Here is a 25,322-nt window from a genome sequence, read left to right on the forward strand (position 1 = left end):
CCACACTTATACGTTTGTTTGTGTCTTTGCATATGTCTGAGAGCAATTTGCTGCAGCAAATTACAGGTGGGCTAATAATAAGGGCCATCAGCAACTTAGGATGCAGCCGGACTTTTCTGAATTTGTCTCAGAGGTACTCTCAACATCTCTGTTCAGGAATTTATTAAGGATGGTAAGAGATATTTATGAAGCTTTGATTCTGTGTTGTCACGCAGAAATGAATGATGTTTTCAGGGCTAAAGAATTAAGCTGAACTGAACACTGCCACTTGTAAAAGTGTTAATCTCCTGCAGCTCACTCGTGCTGTGATGATTCAACTCTAGTTGTTGCTGCTTAGCTGACTACAAGATGATACTGTAACACCATATCATTAATTACTACTACAATAACTCAGGAAGGGCATGGCTAAAATATTTAATTGTTACTGTTTTGTGTTTTCTTACCTCAGAAGAATGGTGTTTCAGAAGGCATTTAGGAATAATTTAAGCCCACTATCCTTCAGACTGATTTTGTTCTGTTTGCTCAAACACACCAGTTTTTATTTGCAATTTTTGAACTAGGATAAATTACAAATGTATCTTCTATATTCATTTACTCTTTTTAAGTAATGGAAAACCTGTGACAAAAGGTGTGACTTGCATGGGAAATGTGTATAGGGCCTTTTATGCATCCAAAGAGACTTGAAACATTTTGGCTTCTACAGTAGAGATGTAGTCATGAAACATGAAACAACAAAATAATCATCTCCTTAATTTTGTTTGCCTGGAGTATTTTTATTTCTACACCGAGAGCAAAGATATACAAGAGTAGCATAGTATAAAAGCATATGAATGTTTCTATTTTTTTCAGAATAAGCGGAGATAGTTATGTTCCTGATGCACAGTGCTTGCAGCATTAAGGCCCTTTGTGCTTCTCACCCTACCTCAGCAGAGGAGAGGTTGGGGGTACCCAAGGATCTGGGAGGGGACACAGCTGACCAAAGGGACATTCCATAAAGCATCATGCTCCAGCCTACAGAGCGGGAAGGAGGGGACGTTCAGAGTGACAGCATTTTTCTTCCCAAGTCACCATTGGGTATGATAGTGTCCAGCTCTCCTGTGGATAGAATACCTGCCTTCCCATGGGAAGTGGTGAATGAATTCCTTGTTTTGCCTTCCTTATTAGATGGTCTTTGTTTCAACCCACCAGCTGTCTCACTTTTACTCTTCCAATTCTGTCCCACATCCCACCCAGGGGAAGAGAATGAGTGATTGCAAAGGGCTTGGTTGCTGTCTGGAGTTAAGCCACAATAGCTCCCTTCCTCCCTTTATGTAGCTGGGGCTACAGAACAAGGCTGACAGACAAGTACAAGTGCAAAATGGACTGTGGCAGGGTGAATTCATTGGAAATATTCTCCTTTGCTTGGACTAGGGGAAAAGAACATTGTCCAGTCAAACCTGGTGTTGGTGATGACCGTGACTGCATTGCAGTGGCAAGCTCTTCCACCATAATGCATACATTTTCACTTTGGGCCTGTATTTTAATTTGAAGTCTTAGTTCTATCGCTTCAAATAATCAGTGGGACAATTTGACTCCATATTGAAGTGTTCAAATGGTTTAAAAGGTTTGGGGCTGAAGTAATTTGGAATAATAGCGTTTTTCTTGCCATGTCTTGAGGAATTTTTTTAAGTAGATATGGTGTATTTTTTTTCTCATTTAATAGAAATCGCAAGAAAAGACAAACTAGTCATAACTTAAACTTTTCTGAATAGTAATTTGAATTTACATCGGATCAGGGATGCTTTTGTGTGTCTATTTTATTTTTTCTGAAGTACAAAATATTCAAATCAAGAACTTGGGAAAAATGAGCAGATTTCAGATGAACTGGAAAACATGGACAAACAATAACTTGTTTTTCAACAAGAATAGTAAAGCTACATAATCAAAGGACAGCAAATTGTTATTGGCTTGAGGTAGAACTAGATAGATGCCCAGTGGTGATTTTTAAGCGCCTAAACCACAATGTCCACAACAGATTTCAGATGTTTCAGATTTTACTGTGTATGTCCACACAGTGTTCATTCTGATGACTCCCATTCCAATTAACATCTTTGTTTGTTTGTTAGGAATTTTTGGTGTGTTTTTGTTTAATGAATAATCTATTACTCTGGAGTTCTCCTTAGCAACCCAGAACATAAACTGTAGTTTGTTGAATGATCCTTGCAAACTCAGACCTTTCCTAGTAGCATCACACGTGTTATTTGATTTCCCTTCAGCTAAGCATGTCTTTGAAGTTTTAATGGAAACCTGCCAGAAATTCTGACAAGGTAAAGAACTGCTTATTTGCAACTTCTCCCATCTCCATGCTTAATTTATAGATAGATCTTCATGTTTGGGCTTACAGAGCCTGTCTTAAAGTTTATGGAATGTGATTTGATAACAAAAACCTATGGCTCTGTATTCCAAAGCAAGTGAGCACTGTGAGGTTAAGCAAAATGTTGGAATCCCCCCAGGATACTGCCAGAAAGCAGTGAAGTGGCTTGGTGCTCCAAACTCAAGTTTTACCATCATGCTCTCATTGCTCTGCAGCAATGGTGGGTTATGCCCCTACCAACAACTGACATAGCATTTATTCACAAGCAAAAACTTGCAAATGCGTTTTGGGAAAAAAAAAAGGGGGGGGGGGGGTGTTGGAAAAATACTAATTATAATCAAACACTTTTAACTATGGAAAATCTTTACAGTCTCCATCTTGTAGCTGTCTAAACTTGCACCAAAAAATAATAGTATTTTTGTCACCAAGGTTATCATAACGGAAATTTTCAACTACCATTTTCAAAATACATAAGATTAAAATCCACCTAATCTTCACAAACATGTCTATGATGCCTGAAAATTATTGTGAAGGTTTCTGTTATAGGCAATACTCTATTAGCTTTACAACTTGCTAGTGCATGTATGTATTTCTTCTAAGAATTTATAGAGTTGTAGACCTTAGTCTTGGAAACATTCCTGATTTTTCTTTTCTATACTAATCAATGCAAATGTAAACTAGAGCATACATAGGACAGAGGAAGAAACTGAACTAACTTAACATAAAATTAATTATATTTTCATGACACCATAAATAGTAATAGTAATCATCATTACTAGTCGCCTCATGAATCAGATTAGGAAAATAGTGACAAGAGCCCTGTGGATTTGAAGAATTGAATTTTGTAGACTGAGAACAGAAATATTTTTGGATTCTATCTAAAGTTCTCTTTCACTTAAAAAGGATATTGCATCTATAAGATAGATTTTTTTTTTTTTAATCTTTGCATTATTTTTGCTGCCCATGGTTTCTCAGCTTTTGTTCACTTTTGGGCCAATCTCATTAAAAAGCAGGGATCAAAACTATAATTTTTGACCATGGGATGTAGAGCATCTAAATTGCTATATGGATAGGGAAAACAGATACCTCTTATTCTAACAGCTTCAATATTGATCTCATTAATTGGTTTATAATACACTGTCACTTATGTTTTAAAAATAAACAAAAAATTCTGTTCTGATATTAAAGACTCAACCTTGCTTTTTGAATAACATTCATGTGGCAGGTGAACATACAGGTTAAACCAGCTTCATCTTTAATCCAAGGTACAAGGTGTTGTATTAATAATGCCAGATTTTCTTCATCATTCATTCCTAGAATGGTTTTCTTTTGGAAAGGATAGTAAGAAATTCCTGACATTGTATAGGTCATGTTTCCAAATTTTGTCTTGCTAAAGATTATCTTAATAATCATCTTCTTGAGGAAAGAGGTGTGGGACCAGCAAAAATATTCCATCAAGAAACATCCTGATATATAAGCATTTGAGACACGTGAAACCTTGTTCATCTTAGAACTTTTGTATTAAAATAAATGTGATCCATTCATGTGTTTCAAAATAGAATTAATTAGGTTGGTACATGAAGTATAGAAAGAAGCATGTTTTTAGGGGATTCAGAATCCCCTTAAGCTCCTAAACATACTTGTATTTAGAATTTCTAAGTGTACCATAACTGTACTACAATATCCTTCATCATCATTTTGCTTGCAGTAGTTTGCCTCAATACACAGAATATCTCGCCCTATTTTCTGATAAATTAATGGGTACTATGGCCTCAGCAGACCTCATTTCATTTTTTCTTTCCCTGAATGTTCACAGAGAAAATATGAGATACAAAAGACCAAACTCCCCCTCATCCTGCTTTCTTCCGAAAATACGGGGCTTAGAAATGAAGCATCTATGTGGGTGTAGTTTCAGTTCTAATTATTTTGATGATGTTTTCCCACCACTAAGGCTGAGAATAAGTGCACATCCCCATTCTTGCTAATCTGATAATTGGCACCATTGCTGTCCGCTGGCACCATTATCCATAGCAGACAACAGGGAGCCATCTCCCATCGGACACATCATGTTCAAATCTTTGTGGAAGTGGACAGATTGCTTCTAGGGCCAGTTCTGGGGTGGAAGAACTCTAGGGTGGGTCTTGCAGTCTGAAGTCTGGGGACATAAATCTCCCTGGGTGCCAGACTGTTTCCAGGTATGTCTGTGCTGTACTGGCTTTCAGAAGTCAGTAGAGACTGAAGTGGCTTTCTGTGGAGATAGCAATGGTCCTGCACAGCCTTTTCTTATCCCAGCTGCCTGACTGGACATAGTCTTATTCCTAAAGAGCTACTTCAGTACAACACAGGCATCATCTTTCCTAGCTTTGCTGGTCCTTGATAATATTTTGGATTCATGGAATGAGTTATACTGTGGGTATATGGAACATCTCAGTTCCTATGCAAAACCAGGCTTTATCCCCTGGTTGTCAGCTCAGGAGATACAGCACAGTTAGAAAAAAAAAGAAAAAAGAAAAATGAAGTGTCCTATTTCATACAAGGGAGACCTGCTAAGAAGTCCAAGCAGAATTCATAAGGCTTCAGGCAGGGAAACATTTGTATGAGGAGGCAGAGCTAGAAAACTGAATCTGTACTATTAAAATGAGAAAAAAAAAAAAAGGAAAAAAGCATCAGATGAATGGTTTTAGTAGGCTGGTGAAAAATAAGTATGAGAATTTAACAACTTCTGGAAAGTAGGAGACAGTTAAGGCAAATGCCTCTTTTTTTTTTTTTTTATATTATCTTCTGCTTTAGAGCTGGTTGACAGCCCAGAGAATTACTGGTAGGCCCAGAAGGGAAACTCTGCCTGTCTTAACTGTGACAAAATCTTTGAAAGAAGACATAGATATTATGTCAGCATTTCCGTAAAGGAGAGCAACACTCCAGAGTCCTGAAAATGCTTCAGAGCAGCTTCGCAGTGGGGCTTTGTGAGGAGTTCAAAGAGGCCATGTGAATTCACAGAAGGGAATTAGGTTGTCCTTTCTCCTTTCTGCAAGGTAGGGAGTTACCTGTTCTCCCACTGAGCCAATAAACTGCTTGTAGATTTGAATAAACAACATGAGGGGAGGGAGAAGCATTCAGTGATGGATTTCAGTTCCTGCAAGAACAAGCATTTCCTCCAAAAAGCAGAAGATCCTTTTGGGCACTGGATCCAGGCATATGGCCATTGGCATTTTGGACTCTTGAATAGCTGCTAGATGATGCAAGATCTGATGGCATAGGTGAAGCTTGAAATTAGTCTTTAAACCTCCTAAGATCAATCATTGCCCTCTGAAGTAATTCTCCTTGCTCATGTACAAGCAGAGGGCTCAGAAAGCACAGCCAAAGAACAGCCCTTCTTAGTGCTTCAGAGGCAGGAGACAGCCCCTGTTTTCTATTAGGTAACAGAAGTAAAATATGCCATTGTGAAAAATGGAGATCCTAGAATGCCAAAGAGGCTTCTTGCAGATGAATCTCATGTCGAAAATGTTTCCTGATATCAGTGTAACACCCAGGGATTCAGGCTTTGGAATCAGCCATGTATTTTACACATGAGATGGAAAAGATGTTCACTTTCAAGTTCTACAATATTTGAACCTATTCCTGCCTGACATGCACAGTCAAAATGTGTGTGACCAATGGATGAGCTATGTATTATTATATCTGTGATATCATGAATGACTGCCTGATTCTCTATACTGTTAAAAATTAGGCTAATAAAATTTTCACTGGGTAATGAAACTACTTTTTCAAGGAAAGAAAGGATTGTGGGGAGAAAACATGGAGAGCAGGGTATTTTCAGCAGGTATGAAATTATTTTATAAAGAAGACATGAACATTTAAATTCCTGTTGTGGACTTGTAGTGTTTTATCAAAGGATGTATATTGGTTACTTGCAGTGATGTATTTACCTGTCAGCAAGGACATGAACCTCAGTACAGAACAAAATCTAATATTGATGAAAAAACTCCTAAATTTGACTTTTCTTTATTCATTTCAATTTATTTTAGGAAATGTTTTAGCATGTTCTGTTAAAACGTACCTCACTGATTTTACTTTTTCTTTTTTTTTTCCTTTTTTTTTAGCTCTTTTGCCTATGCCATTATGCATTCAAATACATTGTAGTATCTACAGGCTCTTTTCTGAATTAGATTAAAATATACCATGTTTGATGAACACATAAATAAAGACTTCTATTTTCACTTCTGTTTCAATGTATATCTGACAAATAGGGAAAGAAAACAGAACACATTTTGCCTTCAGTTGTTCTGGGTTACCTGGAAGTTAGAGATGGAAAAATGTGTTTGAAACCTCTTTTTGTAAAACTGAATAAATTAAAACAACCTATTGTGCAAATTTTTGGAACAACATGTTTCAAGGAAAGGGGAAGAAACTTAAATTCACAAACACTAACATATTTCTTTTTCTTAAATAGAGATAGATTTTTGCTGAAGCTGTTTAAACTAGAGTATTTTACTCTCTTGTAATACTTCAAATTTGTGCAGGAAGCTAATGTATATAAAGTTTGGTAACAGTTGAGTGAAAACACTTTTTCAAAGCTTGTTTGAGATGGAAGTCAAAATAAGCAACAGCTCTTTTCAGCAATACAGTTGCTGGGCACATAACTGTGTGAAGTCCTTCAATTGTGCATTTTATCCCCCATATTTTAGGAAAAATAATGAATTAGAGAAGGCTTTTATTGCTCAGATTTCTTTTAAGCTTTGCAAATTCAGAGCTTAAAGTACATACAGTTTGGCATGCTAAACATACATTTTCCTGGACTTTTGCATATTGAAAAGGAAGATTTTCTTTTCCCTGAGGTAACTGGAAAAGCCAACCTGAAAATTGCTGTATCTAGTAGTAGTGCCTGTGGAAGCACCAGGTCACAAATGTATGTGTAGTAAGATGAGAACCATTTGAAGTGTTTGCTATGTCTATCATCTACAGAGTAGCAGGATTTCTGTTTCTCAGCAAAATTTTATTATCCAAGACATTCTCTTCAGGTGCTTTCTTATCTACTGTCAATTTATACCTCTGAGTGGTAGAAAATGGCCTTTATCAATGGTTAGGACAAGAAGATACTCTTTTCTCTCATATTTGATGTATTGTTTGCTTTTGTTTTTGCCTTTTTTTTTTTTTTAACATTTGAAGTGTACACTCTTATTTAAACATTCTTGCTTACAAATACTTTTTATTTCTTTTTAAGCTATGACTACTTCAGTAAATGATGCCACTTCTCCAGAGAGAGGTTGTAAAAAAAATTAACACTTAAAAAAAGAGAAAATAAAAGGAAAATTTATCTTCTGAAACAGTTCTTGTACAGCATAAAATTTCCTATATTACATGGATATTCTGAAAATGCAAAACAACATCAAATCAGTAATTTCTGGATTCCAAGGAGTCCATGTCAAGCAGTCAGGAAAACACCCCTTAAAGAACATGGACAAAACCCAGATCACTATGACAGTTCTGAATTTGTAAAAGTGCAGATAGATCTACTGAAAAAGCCTTTTAAAAGTAATGTTTATATGTGTGAAAGAAAACCGATCAAAAATTTAAGATGTAGCCTGCTTTGGTTTGGGGTTTTTTTCTCATATCTATTTTTTTTCCTTAGATGGTAGCAAATTTTTACCTGTTTTGTTCTGGCTCCCATGGCATCTTTAAATTTGCCCCTGCCCTACCTTTTAATCTCCTACCAAATGCTTCCTCTAACTTTTGCTGGGATCTAATTTTCTGCTTGAAAACAAGCCATGTGAAAAGTGTGAAAAATACTGAGATACATGGGGGATCATCATTTCATGCAGCAGGCACTGGTCATGAACAGTGAGGTCTTATGGAGCTGTTCTAGGTAATGTCCTCAAGGTTCCACACTCAGAATGGTTATTTGTCCTTACTGCAGATCATACAAGACTCACCCTTCCTCCCCCTGCAGCAAAGTCAAAAAAGGATGAGAAGAACACTTGAAACCTTGCTACTCGTTCAAAGAAACCAAAACATGCAGACGTTATTTTTGCAGAGGAAAGCTTGTGAATGTAGAACAGTAAATCCCAGAGACTTGGAAGCAAGATAGCGAAAGAAAGTACTCTGAATTTTAGAAATACCCTATTTTATTTAACAGCTTTAGCAACTTAAGGTGTATTTATGTTCTCAGGTTTTAGCAGATAGTGTCTCTTCTATGAGTATTATCATTCCTGTTGGTGTAATGAGTGCGTGTGTTCAAGGCAAAGTGCAGATGCCCACCTAGGAAAAGGCTGAGCACCTAGGGAGCACACAGTGAGAAACTGCTAGTTATTTTAGTTAGGGCAGCACAGCAACTGGAAATTGAGTCAATACATTTTAGTAGCTTTGGAGATCTGGAAGCTATGGAGGTCATTGTGCTGGGAACAAAAGTGGTGCTACATCCTCTGCTGACAGCACATTGCTTTTCCCCGTGGCCTCATCATCAGTGGTGTAGTGGCCAAAAGGACCAGTGGCTGGGGGAACACTGAGTGGGCTGGCTCTTCACTGCACCTTTTCCTTCTGCCTTTGGATGATTCCTTTACTTGGCTTCTGCTTGGATTCTGTTTGACAAGTTTGCTTGGCTATTAGAAATTATTTCCTAAATCTAAATGCTTGTTAATATTGGTGTGTCTGTCATTTATGTGGGATGTTTTGCTGTGACAACCAGTTTTACAGAACTATGAGACAGTAATCATGTTTCCCACTACCTGATATTTTTCTATTGAACACAATACAATCCTTTGTATTAAGATCAGTTCAAGGAATCTTTATAATAAATGTCATACCAAAGTGGGTTGTTTAATAAAAAATGGTAAAACGTTTCCTCAAGATCAAAGAAAGTGATGTAGTTATTATTTTAATATAACTACATAATTATAATTCCATGTTGATTTTTAATTTAGTCTACAGTTCCCACACACCATCTAAACTGAAGAGAAGTTCAGATCCCTTGCTTTTCTATAGTCATTGACTCTAGTTAAGGGGCTGTTTAGGAGCTGATGAGGTATATTGAAGTTAATGGACCTGAAAAGGGGTTTGCAGTAGTTTTATTGATAATGTGGAAAAAATTAATCCTAGTTTTAAAACAGCTTCCCCCACTTTAGTAAATTGTCCAAGTTGTTACAGTAACAATAGTAGTGGATTTCAGAAGACAGTGATTTGAATCACCAAGTACACGGAGAGGCATCTTGCTGTACAGGTGCCTGCAAGTGCAATAATTCTAAAGGGAGGAGGACAGACAGCAGTAGTTTAGAATATGTGAAGCCCTACACCTGAAGTCCCCTTTTAAGGGCTCAACTATTAGCCACAGAATGACTCAAATGTTAAAAAGATCAAAGTTTCAGATTGTCAAAATTCAGTGCACTGGTTTGGAGTAAAACTAAGCTGCAAGCTTTAAAAGTCAGCATAGGCCAATTCAAAGTTGGTGCTTTACAGGCAGCCAAGAGCAAAGAGAAGAGAGGGTGAGTGTAGCAGGTAGTTGTGTGCTGATGGGAGCCCTTCTGACAGTGGATTGAAGGATTGGAGCTTCTGATTTAAAGGCCAGGTGGTATGGATGTAAGAACTTAAGGCCTAAAAAGAAAAGAAGAAATTCCTGTGTGGAGAGTGTGCTTGGAGACAGAGGGCTTTGAGCCACATTTAAAAATGAGTATTTTATTACTTTGGAAGGTGTGTGTAACAAAGCTTCTTAAAACAAAGAAATGGCATCCCTATTAAATCAGAATAGAGTTCTATGAATGACTGGGGCTTAAATTTCTGTGGCAGGAGTTATAATTACATGCTGAATACTAATGTGATTGGAAGTTAGGTTACTTCTCAAATGATGGAAGAAAGAGCACAAATTTTGTTCTTTGAATTCAGAGAAAGATGAGAGGTTTCTGTAGGTGTTTAACAGCATAATGGTGTGTTTGCTAGTAAGATTTTTGCTAATTTAGTGTCATTATAGCAGATGCCTCAATACCCATATAGGAGTAAGAATAATACAAAGAACATTACCTGCTAATGTTAACTGCTTTGTACTTGTTCTCATGAGTATTTTGAATAGGCACAATATCTGAAAGCATCTGCCAACAAGAAGCACCATAAGAAGTAAAATTCACAAACAGGATATAGAGTTTTGAACCATTTGTTTTTTCTTTTTGTTTCTTCCTTGTATAGACAGTACCTTTCTTTCCCCTTTCATTTTTGTGAGCTGACCACTTCTATTACTTTCTTATTTCTGCTGAGGCTGGTAAGCTGGTTTGATGCATTCAGCAGTCAAAAGTGCAGTTCTCTGTGTATTTGTGTTGGCTGACTAAGCAAAGTGAAAGAGGCTGACTGTGAAAGTGAAAAGGTGATTTACGCTGGTGTCACAGTGTTGTGCAGTAATAAAACTCAGGGATTGTTGGACACACATTATATTGTACAATTATATAATTATAAACAATATAATTGGAGGCAGTTGAGCTTGAATGCAGCAGGCTGTTATTTAGCAATCATCTCTTTCAAGGCTCATTAAACGCAGATTTATATAGAAAACCAAAGCTTTGCTCTATAAAGGCTAACTATGAGGTGGCATTTATTCCCCAAAATGTAATGCACAGATCTAAAGCTGTCAGTTTCTATAATGGATTTACTCAGCGATTGTGAATGAGGTTTTTCAGCAGATATGACAATCCTGAGCTCTTTGCCTTTATTTGAGGCATTGTTTCTGAGAGTTTATTTGTATGTCTGGTTTGGAAGGCTAAAGAGCCTACACACACATACATCTGTCATCTTAGATTTTGAAATCTCACAAGCAGGGACACTACAGATGGTAAAGTGTTTAGAAAGGTAACAAAAATCTCTTGGAGTCATCCATATTTCAGTCTTACTTTAGCCCTTTAATATTTTGTAGTTCTGAAATGATGAATGAGTTTATGGGGAAGAAAAGTAAGATGCAAAAGAACTTTGTTGCTCCAATCCTAATGAATTTAGTTTTATTACCTGATATGAAATAAGTTTTATTTTAAAAAGTAAAGGTATAAGAATTTTATTGATTTAAGAAGAAAAGCCACAGAATTAAGAACATCCTATCATGAGGAGATCTACGACACATATGTTGGTCCAGTCTGACTCAACATTTTAATAGTTGGCAGAAGTTTGTAACAAAAAGTTGTATTTAAATATATAAACTGAAATTTAGGTGTTTAAATCTTTTTATCTGTTTTTTTTTCAGTATATAGAAGTCTATCTGATTTTTAAAGAGAGTTGTTAAAGAGCTGTATAATAAACTAAGACATGTTCTTGAAAGGAGAAAGGAGAGCCTGCAGACCACCTCTCTCTGCTCCACCACAGTCCTGTGGGAGCACAGCTTGGCCCTACCAAGTATCTGGCCCACATGTGCTCAAGACAGTTTTGCATTTGTTATAATTTTGTACATTAATTTCTAAATGCATCATTTTAATGCTGTCCCTGACATGCAGTGTGTTTCATTTCCATTCCTTCTCTCAGTGATCCATGGGAGCCTGACAGATGCAAGGCTCCTGTGAGTTTTGTCATGCCTCTGACTGCACAAATGCTCTGCCATGATGCAGGTGCTGCATCACTGTCTCCAGAATGCAGTACCTGACCTCAGCAGCTTGTGTCTGTCAGCCTTTTAGTAAATTAGAGCATTTTGCATCACTGGCTTTCACTTTGCTGGGTCAGAAATGTGTCTTCACAATAATTGTAGTTTACTTCAATTCACCTACGATACTGGAAAATGTTAATTATTCAAGTATCAATTATTGTAGATAGATGTTTTGAATCCATGTAAAGCATTGTGCTGTTGATACCTTTAGCAACTGTATCTTAGCTTTAGCCTTTGGTAACTGTGATGTAGAGCTGTGCTTCAGAGCTCTTTTCCCCCTCCCACTTGTGACTTGTTTGCTCATTTATCTAAATGTGTTAACTTGCAATGTTTCTCAGGATCACATTAGAGAATTAACAAGGTCCAACTTCTTGTAGCACTATTTTTAAAGTTTAGAGATAAAGCATTTCAAAACACTAGCCATAAAATTCAATGTTTTTTGGTAAGACTAATTTTTTTTTTTTTTTTTTTGCTTTTCATAAAAAAAAAATAAAAGTTGTGTATTTTCTTAGGAACATAAGGAGCCATAGAGCAGTTGTCACTGGTTCCATTGTAAAATGGTCTCACAACATTATGACAACGGTTTGATAGAAAGGTTTTTGCTTTTTCCCCCTCTTCTCAATCTTTCCTGAATCTAACCAGATAATCTTGGTAGTTGATTTGGTTCGTGGATTGTGTTATAGCTTTGATATCCATGTTTTTTTCAGAAGTCAGTAGATAATGAACCTTAGCTGGAAACAGGCTTGGAAAAGCTTGACCTGCTCATGTTAATTCTGTATCTTCTGAGTGCACAAGCACTGCATAACTCAGGTCCCCAGACTTTCAATTTCTCAGTTACATTAAACTCTTTTTAAAAGAAAATACTGAGTTACATTAATTAACATTGCCTTTTTTGTTTCTATCTAAAGTCCTCTCAGATAAATTGCCTGTGGTCTCCTGGTGCTCTGGATGAAAGAAGCAATCCTTATCTAGTGCTTTACAGAATTTCATGGCTAGAACACAGTGCAATGTGAAAATGTATCTTGGCTAATCACTATAGTATAGTATGCAGACTTCTATGATTTGCAAAATATTGAATTTAGACCCCAAATCAAGAGCTCATCTTTCCACATGTGTTTTGACTTTTGGGTACTCTTTTCTGATGTACCACAGCTATGAAACAGGAATTGCTGTGTCACAGGGTTTTATCGCCCTATGGATGGCAGAAAAGAGAAGAAGCATCATGGGGCTTCTCTTAAAATTTGTGTTAGCAACATCTTCCCAAGGTGCCTGGCTCCTTGGGAGCCACAGACACGGCAATCTCCACCACAGGGATCCCACATTGTCTTTGCCTTGCATGAATTTTGCTGTCTGTGTGTCCTTCCCATGAAAGTGAACAGATTATCCTTCAGGACATGTAGTTTTGCTCTGCTTATCCCATCATGGCTGACTCATTAGGAAACTCTGCACAGGGAAAGAACAGTAGCCAAACAAAGCCAAATAAGCCTTTGTCTGTAGAGTCACAGTGATACCTGAGCCATTGTTCTTTCCTGTACTTGAAACAATAAATTAATATCTTGCCTCAGACATTAGGGAGTAATAACTTAGAGCTGAGGGTCTTTACATTGTTACTTGAGGGAGAATTAAACAATACATAGCATGTATGATAAGTGTGAAACAGCCTTAAGAGGAAAACTAAATTACACTGCATGCCAAATTGTTTGCTCACTGAGAAAAATGCACTTTTTTGAAGATTTAACTCTTTTAAGAAATTTGATATTGGTTTGTGTGACTTGCACATTTTTCCAATTGTATTTGTATCAGCTTTCATATAGTACATTACCTTCTCTGACAGGTTAGTCCAAAGATAAAATATTCCCTATTTTAAACAGCCATATTGCAGACAAACAGCATAGAGCACAACTAATAGGATTCACTCACAGATCTTTTCCATCATTAGTATTGCATAACTGTTTTGTGTGCTGAAAGGTGATGGTCTTTTGAAAGAAGGAAGCAAAGAGATAATTGAGACATGAACTCTTATCTTGATGAAAAAAGGAAATGCTTTCAGTTCTGTATATAAGGAAATACATTTGAAATTGAAAGAAGAAAAACACTGTGTGTTAAACCTGCTGAATCTTCAAGCTAATTTTTTAAAATCTAGATAAACATATGTATCAATGATTGAATATGTTGCTAATATATTTCCATTATACCAATTTTGCTTCATAAATCTTCCTCTAAACAAAAATGCAAATAGACAAAAAGACACTATAGATTTTAAACATAAAGAAATTATGGATCTTAAAGCATTAAAAAAAAATCTTTTTTCTTTCAGACTTTAGCAAATTTATTACAAAGATGAGATAGATATGCCAGTGTGTATCCTGCCACTCGTCTTTAAAATGTTTTCAGACCTCATAGAAATAGGCTGTGAAAGCCTTTCTCAGTCACGGATCTTCCCATGGCAGAGCCTGCTCAAATGCCTGGGCCACCCACAGGACTTGTGCACCTTCAGGGAAATGTAGAGACCCTTCTGAGATCAGCAGGGGACTAAAGGAACTGGTTTCATTTCCTATTCCTGATAGTTTCAAAGACAGAGGTTTTGCTGCTTCCAAGGAACTAATGCAAATATTACTTCAAAAATATTCAAGGCTCAGGAAATGTAAAGCAAAGTGAAGTGTAATTCATAGGGGTGGGGTGGAGAATCAGCTTTGTGTTGTTAGTTTGAAAGCAGTGGATACATTTAATCTGAACTGCAAATGTTGTCCAACTGGTCCTTCTCTTTTAATTATTGAAATGTTCCCTAGGAAAACTGTTCTAATAGAAAACAAGTGCTGCAAAGCAGCACAAAGGCATGTGTAACTCTTCTCTCGCATGAAGGTGTAAGTGCGTGACAAATCAATTTGCCTGCAGGCAGTAGCAGAAAGTTGATGGCTTTGCATCTCTTTCCTCTTCATATCATGCAAGTATGCTATGACAGAATTATTCCTGAGGAATTTCCTGATGCATTATAAAGCCGTACTGCTGGTTTGAACCTTGCAGCATGTAATAGTGTTAGAGTTTATTTTCTTGTTTGCACTTAGCTATGTGCAAACATGGGTCACCACAAAACAAAAAAAAAACATGGAAATAATTGACCTTTCTCAACTCTCCCAAACAACTACATTTTTAATTTTTTTTCCTTCCTGTTATATCCTGAAATATTGATGGACATCATGCTAGCCCAGGGCAAGAAAAGGGGATCTAGAGGATAACATTGGCCATTCAGGCACTGCTATTATTCTCTATCAAGTTAATGGAAGTTCTGCCACTCAATTGAGTAGAAATGGGATTGAGCCTTTGCTTACTGATCCCATTCTGATGCAGTTGAACTTCCTGCATCTGTATCACCAACAGAAATCAGGAAGGCCAACGTTGATAGATATTGCTTTAAAAACAGTATCAGATGTCATAGGTTAAATTATCCTGACTTGTGTATCTTTTCATAGCCTACTCTAAAACAATATTTCTTTTGCGGCTTAAATGTAAAACAATGTAAGCCATCAATTGTGGATTCACTTTTCATTCTTCAATGAGAACTTACAGTTCTGTGCACCAAAAGATGGAGAATTGTGTGTTATATCATCTCAAGTTTGCATTCATGTTATATTACTGTCAAGATAGTAGAAAGTTGAAGCTGTTTTCTTTTCAAGAATATTAGCATTATAAATATGTTCTGCATACATTTATGAGTGTTGGACACCTCTAATTTCTGCTTGCTTTCTAGTGAGTGCAGGCTGATAGGGAGTCTTGTTTGTCTGGCTTTGTAGCTCAAGAAATTTCAGCAAAATTGCTCAAGATCTTAGGCTAAATATACGAGGACTAAATACTTGACAGGTAAGATTTTTAGAAAGCTGATTTCATAAAAATGCAATTGATATAATGATACTGTTGACAGAAAAGAGCTCCCTCATCCCCCTGACAGTCCTTATTTTCTCTTTCCATTTCCCTTTTCCACCCCCTTCTTTTGTTTTTTCTCTGAGAGAGAAAATATGGAGCAAAGATGAAAAGTGGAAGTAAAGGAAGAAAAATGTGTCTTGTTTTCTGGTCTTTGAAGATTTATTCAAAGGACATCATAATAATTTGTGCATACCAATTCTAGTTTTTCAGTAATCTCTAGGGGGTTTTGTACATCTTCCTGAGATACTTCTTAGAGCCCAGTGCTGGACCCCAGTGAGCACTGTATAAAGATTAAAATGAGATCAATCACTGATTGGGAAGTCAGTGATTTATCAGTTCATATTCAAATTGTAGCAGAAAGTGAAAAGAAAGTTTTGGGATCCTATCCTAAGTTGTCTGTAGTGCTAAACTGCTTTTCACCTTTCCCCACAGAAATCCATGTTTTTATAGCCTGTTCTAAAAAGGGCAAGACTTTATCATGAGTGAAAATATGTTGCTTCATATTCAACAGGTCAAGTTTTCTTTGGATTGAGGTGGAACTGTGGCTCATGGACATCTGATGTGATAGGTAAGTTGAATTTTATGTATCTTATTACATTATTACCACATGACAAATATTGATATTCATTATGCTAGTGTAAGTGCAATTTATTATCTTCCTTATTTTGCATTTTCACCAGTAGCAGTGAAATAAAATTTGCCTTTCTTTCCATTTCTCCCAAATGACATGTCAAAAACAAGGTTTAAATTATTAGAAATTGCCATTTTATTTAGAAATAATATACCTCAGGAGCCATTTAACAAAAAAAAAAAAAAAAACCAACAAACTTCAATAAACCTTATTTCTTGAAATAAGATGTTAAGATATTCTATTGTGAAAAAGGATAGTTAGGGTTATGAGAAGACAGTTCAGAAAATCTGGTGTAATTGATGTACAGCCCATGTGCTCATACATTAATAGATAATTGTTTAGTGAAGTAATGGTCAACAGCACTAAATTACTTTATGACGCTGTTTTCTCTTTGACTTTTTAGTCATAGTACAGTGTTTAAAAAAGGGTCCAAGAATGCCACTAAAGTGAGACTAAAGTAGAGGTAGAACCATATGTTGTGCTGCTTGCTGAATTTTATTATTCACAGTAATTAATACTTAAGGCATGCATCTACAGATCTGTTTGGTCTTATGAAACAGTGGTGGAATCAAGCAGGAGTTTTGCTTACCATGAAATATGTGAGGCTGCTCCAGTGCTAGAGAAATAGTGAAGAAAATGGAAAAGCATTTGAGTTAAGGTTGCATAAGGCTCTAGAAACACTTTGTCATAGGGACATCCACCATGGAAGCAATTCTTGAAAAGCTTTTGTTTATCAGAAGCAGTTAGGCAAATGGTGTCATACTCTGTTTGTGTCAATCAAATAGATGCATTGTAGAAAAGTGTATTTAATTGAGAGAGTTGAGCTGAAAAATTTGGAACGGCAACTTAAAGTTGCAATAAAAATTTCTAGGTATAAAAGAAGAAAAGGAAATGATAAATTAGTTTGCCATCTCTGAAAACCAGTTTAGGACATTGACTAATCATGTCATTTTTCAAGTAGCAAGGTAACTTTTTCTGAAGTAATCTAGACAAGATATATATAAATATATTCCTGATAGGCTTTGAGTCCTATTTACAGTACCTGTTGTTGTTTACATTAACTCTTTTATGGTTAAGATTTAAAAATTAAGGTAGGGAAAAAAAAGTCCATGCATTCTCTACTGGTCTGAAAATAATGATACTTTTCTGAAACTTCAATATTCATACTTCATAGTTCTCTTTTTATGAAGTTGTGTGGGGGCGAATTTCACTCCTTTCGGACTGTTTCACTTTGATCACTTCATTCAAGGTATCAAATATGTTTGGGGATTTTAACTTGCATTTTTCACTCATAATGATACAGACCAGCAAAGACAAACTGGTAGCACCAGACTAACACTGAGATGAGGAAGTGGCAGTAAATTGAATGACAGGGAAGGTAAAATATATGATAATATTTTTAGCACCAGAAGAGTTTGCTACCCAGACCTATATATCATGCATGGATGGAGCAGCTTCTAAAATATAAGTACATTGTAATTTACAGCTCAGAAATTTGTCCTTTCCTAGATAAAATGAAGTTTAGCTTGTGCGCATGAAATACCTTGCAATTTATTATACAGGCAAGCACTTAATGTGGTCTGAGACTGAATGCCTCAAATGAGAGGGGCACTCATACTGCAGGAGTGCTTGAGAGAAATCAGTGTTACACACATGTGTATGTAAATGTGGTTGAGAACTCTGGATCAAATGGATATTTTTTTCCATGGCTATGTTGCCTTTTATCATGAGTTGGAGAAATCCATTCTTGCTTGTAGGAAGCAAAAAAAGGTAAAAATGGTGCTTCAGAAATATGTGGATCTCTCCCTCCCGGCAGAAAGGGAAGGATTCATATCAGAGAACTGCATGAACTCACCTTTTCAGTAGAGGTTTTCTTCCTGGTGTTTGTGTGTGTGTATGAGTATCTGTTACATAGCATAAAAGATCAATGCATTTCATAGCTATGATCTTTCCTTAAAAGAGGAAAAATCTAAGATCTAAGAGGATATTTTTTTTCCCTCACTGTGACAGGAGCAAGTGTCCAATGTTCTGGAAGGTCTGATCCTGAGGAGATGGAATATAGATTGTACCACAGGTTTAAGCCAGAAACAGTCTGACAGAGTCTGTAAAACACACACAATGTTGTCAAGCCATGAACATACTGAACATTTTTTCATAGTAATATAATTAATGTCCTAAAATCCACCAGGAAAACAGATGTCAGCCACTGGATTTGATGTGTATACAGCTCATTATGTGGGTAGAAGGATTGTGAGACCTTTATTGTTGCAAGAGGAACAGCACTTTGCTTAAAAAAAAGAGGCAGGCACACAGGCAACTGTTTCAGGAAATGACATTCCAGCAAACTGGAAATATGGAACTGAGAGGGAAGAGCCCAAAAGTGAGAGTTCAGTGGCAGAGGTTATAGTGGGGGAGCTACAGTAAGAAGCTGATGGGGATGGGAAAGTGAACAAATAAGATAAAAACACCCTTCATTATCCCTGGTTCAGTACCTTGGGCTTCTCTCCTTGCTAGTGCTTAGTTACTTGTGATGGCAACTCCCCATCTTGATTCATTCTGCTTTCATTATCAGTTATTTGGCTTGAACACAGCAAAAGAACAAAGGAGATGAAATCGGCATTATAATGGCCAGGTTCAGACAGGTCCTCTAAGCATGGCAGAGAAGAATAAAATCTGCTGAAGGTATTTGGGAAAAGTTGCTTCTCTGTTAAGGAATAATGCCAGTTAACTGGTATGTAGAGAAAATGAAGGAGCACCATCCACATGTAGTTAAAAAGTACAGGAGAGGTAAACTGTGCTGTGAACATGCACTATATGTGTAAAAAGTCAAGCAAACTCACCTTTAAAAATTAGTCATCATATGGCTTTGCTTTTAAATTAATTATTATAACTATTTATTACAGTGATATCATTATGTATGGTTCAGCAGCCATACATTGGATATGGTTCCCCCCCAGAGATTAATTTGGAGTTGAAAAAAATTGAAATGAAAGTTTCAGTGGAGCAGTGGAGATAGAGCTGAAAATGAAGCTATTTCTGTTCTGACAGCGTTGTTTCTAATAGAGGGTACTACAACGTGCAGAGGCTCAGAAAGATGTCAGTGAAAATAACAACCTGACATTATATGTGCAGTAAATACTGAAGACTAGAGGCTGGTTTATTACTTTTTTTTTTTTTTTTTACATGTGGGTTGTTCATTTCGGTTTTAGTTCATGCTAATCTGCTTGATAGCTCATTATCTTTCTCCTTTGGTTTCATGGCAATGTACCAGTTTATGTTAATGGCTGTTTCTTTATCCAGTCTCACAAGGTCATAATTTGAAAATGGTAACAGGGCAGAAGTTTACACAGGTTAATATCTCTTTTCATTTAATATGGGCACATTGCAAAACTGAAGATCGCTTACTTTCACCAAATTGTACTAATAATATTATGCAGTCTTTTGAAACTAAAATGCAAAATTCAAAGTCTATCAGATTGGCTATTTAATCAGAGTTCACGACAACAATAAAAAAAGAAAAGCAGACAAGAAAAAAAAAAACAAAGAAAAACCGACAAAACAAACAAAAAATAATGACCAGTGAGGATTTGGCCAGTTAAAGAAAAGCAAAAGTGCTTCTTCATCTCAAAAAACCTCCAGAGCTAGAATTGGCACCAGTATTGTCCCTGCTGCAAATATAGAGGTACATAGGTCTTAAAAAGCTATATTGTTGTAAACACTGGACTATGTGCTTTAACAAATGTGTGGGTGGATGGGAAGTGGAAATGGTTGCTGAATTGCTCAGGTGGCTTTGAGCGACTATGTGAGCAAGGATATGATTTATATGACAAATGTCAGCCAGCTCTTGGATATAAATGAGGAATCCTTACTCCACAAATGAGCCACACAGCGTTGGCTGAGTTGCACTGGCAGGAAACTCAGTCAGACCTCAACTAAGGTCAGGAGCCACAGTGCCAGCTCTCTATTTATTGAGTCCATTTATTGAGCAGAACTGAAAAACAGTAAGACCTCACCAGTAGCTGGATTGCTCCAGTAGTAGCTCCAGTGCTGTAGCATTGGAAAAGAGGAAGAGTGGAGAGCAGAAAGAAAGAGAAAAAGATATAAAGTGATTCTTGCATGATTGGGTTTCTGCATGAAACTTCAGTGTGTTTTCTCAGCAGTATCTCATCCTGTGGAATAACATACTAAGCTAGATAATCGTCAGCCAGGAGGGATTCCTTGTTATTCTTCCTACTTTGTGACATCAAACATAGATTTTGGAGCAAGGCCAGGGTTAGATTTTAATAAACAAGTGGAGTTGTCTGTATTTTCTACAATGAGGGCATCTGCGGTACTTTTGTCTCTCATCGTGTTCGCTAGGGGGAATATTTGACTGTGACTTTTCTCTGATATACTCTTTCACATTTTTTATACTGTTCCACTCCTGCACTCAGATCTACACCTGTAGCAATATTTGTACTGTAGTGAATTAGCAAGAGATCTTCTATGAAATTCTGGTGTCTCCTCTAGCAGTAATTTTAAAGGGAAAAAATAACATCAAATCTTGATGATTATTTAATTTCCTACTAAATTCACCACAGAGCAAGAGAAATCTTCCTCAATAGTGGAGATAGTGTATTTCACCTTTTCTCAGTCACTACTCTGCTGTCTTGCTTCTGTGGTTATTCTGAAGTTCCTTTGAGTTTGGCTGTTTGCTCATGCCATGGCTCAGCAAACCAGAAGGCTCTCATTCTTGAGACTTAGTGAGACTAAAACATGTGCTGAAATGCTTTTCACTGAACAATCACATAAGCACAAGCAAAGATGGCTATGTGGCCTTAACTGTTATCATAAAATTTAACTTTGTGTTAAATATTCTGGGTTTTAAATTTGAATATGTTTTAAAAGCTCTAGCATTCATTTACACATATATGTCCCATGTATACATCATGAGGAAATGTCATTTTACAAGTTGCTACCACCACTTGATCATTACCCTTCTTGTGCTCTTTCTTTAGTTCATGGTAGGAAAAAAATATCATGTGCTATGACATTTTGGTGTAATTTGAGAAATCAGAGTATGCAAATAGATATAGACTTATTTTCTGTAACTGCATTGAAATTTGCTTTCTGCAGCTGGGGAAGAAGAGAGCAACTGTGGGAGCATATGTGTTTGAAAATGTGTAATTTCACAGTGTGGCAGATTTGGCATGTAACAGGAGGGTCTTTCCCAGAGTGGTTGTTCTTGTGAATAAGATTTCCTTGACCTGCTGCTTCTCTTGAATGCCAACTCACTTTTGCAAACCTCAGAGTAAGGGATGGGGGAACTGGAAGCTTAGGTCCTCCTGAGCTTGTGGCATTTATATTGTGAGACAGTTGAGACAGAGTTCATTTTGCTAAGCTGCTCACCCATAATGGATCTGTCACAGAGACTTGACAACATATTTGTATCCATTTTGGACAGCATTTGCTGCTCAGCTCTCTCCCTGTGAAAGTTTCCAGCAGACCACTCAGATTTACTGTTAGCAACCCTTCCTCTCCCCCTCAGAATACAGCTATCCTTTCCATACGTTGGGATCACCTGATATCCTTCCCAAAGGCTTAATATGCAGTCATCTGCTCCAGCCATGTGCTACCATTGAATTGGTAGAGAATTTTGAATTTGAGAGCATCTCTTAATTTGATCCAAATTTTCTCTTGTTCAGCTGGCATAAAGATGGCCCAACCAAATAATGGAAAAAATGGTATTTTTATGTCAGAAACTCTATTGTTTCTTTTTCTCTGGAATTCAAAACTTGTTTGAGTTTCTGGTTTATTGGTAATTTTCAGAGTTGCTGGTTTGCTTCTGATGTAAATATGTGGCAGGGCTGGTAGAAATTAAAATAATGGTATCTCATAAACTGAAAATCTGACTTTCCTGCCAACTGTGTCTGGGAAACCAAGTTATCTTTCAGAGCCTGGAGCTGCTAACAAATGGAGAAATAAATGACTGCTTTTTTGTATCCAACCAAAAATTCTGAAATTATGCAAGTGTATTTAACTCCAAGTTCTGAATCAAAATTTGGTGTCTTAATCTACTGAAGACTTAGTTGAATCTGAAATATAATTTCAGATTTTATGGCAGAAGGGGATATTTTACCCTCTTACTTTCTCTTCCCGCAACAAGAGAATTTTTTCCAGTTCAAATCACTGAATAAACCTACAGGAATGAAGAGATCCATTTCTAAATATAGTAAGCTGAGCTATAGGCATTATCAAGGCCTGGGGTGACAAGTGAAAATGAAACCACTGATTCTTCTCTACTAATTCATCCCCTGGGTCTTTACTTTCCAGATTTCTTTTTCTTTCTTCCTTCCTCTTCTGCTTCTCTGTTTTTCCATTCACTGCTGCTTTTTCCTTAACAATAGTTACATAATGCCATCTTTCCTTTGGAATGCATCCTATATAGTTTAACTTATGTATGTATTAGTAGATCTGTTCAAATCCGTATCCTTTCAGTTCACTTTAGAGACCTTTTCCAAGCTTGAGTTCAAACAAGCAGTGGTTTCCCCACTCCCACTCCAGAGAGGGCCAGCTCTCACAGCATTGCCCAGGTTCCAGGTCAATGCATAGAGTTTAGGTTTAATAGCATGTCCTATTATTTTCCTTCTTCAACCTATACAGCCCTATCTCTAATAAGATAGCATCTAAACTGCTCTTTCTGTGTTTCCTCAGGCAGAGAGAAATAATAATACTGGTCAAAGGGTAATGCTTGAAGGCACATTTCTTTTAAAAACAGACACAAGTTCAATGAATTCTGCCACCAAAGTGTGATGGTCGCAACTATCAAGAGAGAGTGAAGCTCATTTCATTCTCAACAAGGTCCACTTAGCAAAGCTGATCTTTTCCACTGGTCTAACTTACTGCAATAAATAAATAAATTCTGTATCTGGTGCTTCTTTGTGGCATGTCTTTTTTTTTTTTTTTTTTTTGGACTCTCCCTTAAAGTTGTCTTTGGCTTTCTGATACTTGCTGTTGGTCTTCCATTACCTCCCCTTGAAAATGCATGTGGGAGACAGCCACAGCACTCGACAAATCCACTGCTCTTCAGAGACCTTTCCAGCACTTCCAGTGTGCATGTTAATTGTAAAAGATGAAATGAAATACCTTGGGCTGCACTGACCTTGTAATCTGTTTTTTAAATAGCATCTCCATTCCATAAATCCTCTTAGAAATAAATTAAAAATGCCTGTAGAAGAGATATAGCCTGAATGTAATAATTAAGCAGGTGCTAAGAAGCAGCCTATTATTCATACATCTGAATTTTGTATGATAAAAATATTTCTAGAAAGTTATTACTGCTTAAAGAGAGACTGGATCGATCACCATCTCCAGCTGCCCAAACACAGAATTGAGTAATTGGAGAAAAATCTTCTGAAAGGGACCAACCATCATCAGAGCAGAAGTTTCCTTCTAACCAAATCAGTTTTAGGAGTAGCTTCTTCCTTGCTAGGCTGTACCACTTATATTTTTGTCTGAATGAACCCTGAATGAATTCTGAAGGGGTAAAAACCTTCTTTGAGAGAAAGGTGTAGGTGAAATCAGCATTGCTTCTATACCAGTGCCACTTAAAATCCATTTTTAGTTATGCCTAGAGGATAAGAGGTATTTAACCACAAGCCTGTGGTTAAGCAGTGGTCTATCAGAAGCTGTTGTTGATAGATCATTCAAACTGAAGATTATCTGTCGAGTCCAACCTTGCAAATGAGTAAGCATGCAAAAATTCTGATACCAGTTTTAAAGTGGAAAATAGAGGCAAAACTAGGACATTTATGTGTGGCAGTAAATTCAGATATTTAGCAAGCAACTTCAAGTAAGTAGTAAGTTTACTATTTTCTACATAGGGAAAGTAGCGAGCTGGGGTTTTTATTTTGTTTGGGTTTTTATTTTTTTCACTTTCTAAACTGCTTCTCATGAAATTATGATCACTTGCAATTTGGGAGGAGAAATGCCACACAGGGAATAAAAAGCCTCAGCTGCTTTTTCAAAATGAAATAGCTGTGTCTAAAAGGACTCTGCCTAGACAGCTTCCAGAGGGCTGCAGAGCATGCTGGCTCTGTGCATGCTGTGCTGGAGAGAGAAGAGCCTGGAGCCTGGGAAACATGGGGTTTCCTGAAAAGTCGGTGGCTGGAGAGATTTCAAATGCTTAATTGCCTTCAGAATGAAATCTTTCTGGGTGGGATTGATAAATATTACTTTAAACCTGTGTGTGAAATCATAACAACACTGGAGAAGGGCCCATCTGACAGATGTGGTTGCATCATCATCCGTCAGCCACGTCTCCCAGCTGCTGGATTAGAAGCAATTTGGGGCAGATAAAATGTGAGCCATTGTATTCTGTACCGTGGCTGGCACAATGAGGCCCCACTGCTACCTGGCTCTGCTGGGCACTGTCAGTCTGGGAGCATTATAACAGCTAGGGAATTTGTAAAGTGCACAGGCAAGATGTTCAGATAAAAAGGGTACTGGAGCAGTGTGAAATTGAAAAAGCTTTTGAGAGATTTCTCACTTAAACATTTGCTACTCTTCTGTGATGTTTTATCCTCCCAAAAATGTTCTTTCTCATAAAAATAAAGAGTATGCATTTCTTTCATTCTGTAGAGAATAAACATGAATGCAAAGTCACAGTCAGGCCTCATTCAAGGTGGATATTTTTCCCCCTTCCAATTTTCACATTGCTGAAGACATCATTTTCACTCAGTATTATGCAATGTGTTAAAATCAACAAAAAAAAACGCCCTTGAGCATTTTTTGATTTACAAAATATATCCTTTCAGATTTTTTTTTAATCTAGTTAT

General features: G+C 36.9%; 1 protein-coding gene across 13 annotated transcripts in view; it reads left to right on the forward strand.

The window, feature by feature from the left end:
* LOC110469722 (poly(rC)-binding protein 3) overlaps positions 1–25,322 on the forward strand; it is a 497,474-nt gene that overhangs the window by 181,217 nt on the left and 290,935 nt on the right. For all 13 annotated transcript variants that reach the window (XM_085573686.1, XM_085573677.1, XM_085573675.1 and 10 more), the window contains one exon: positions 16,387–16,443. The gene's annotated coding sequence lies outside the window, so the exon portion shown is untranslated. The remainder of the gene's footprint in view (positions 1–16,386; positions 16,444–25,322) is intronic.

This window comes from Lonchura striata, chromosome 2, assembly GCF_050655825.1.
Source record: "Lonchura striata isolate lonStrDom1 chromosome 2, ASM5065582v1, whole genome shotgun sequence".
Classification (NCBI taxonomy): Eukaryota; Metazoa; Chordata; class Aves; order Passeriformes; family Estrildidae; genus Lonchura; species Lonchura striata.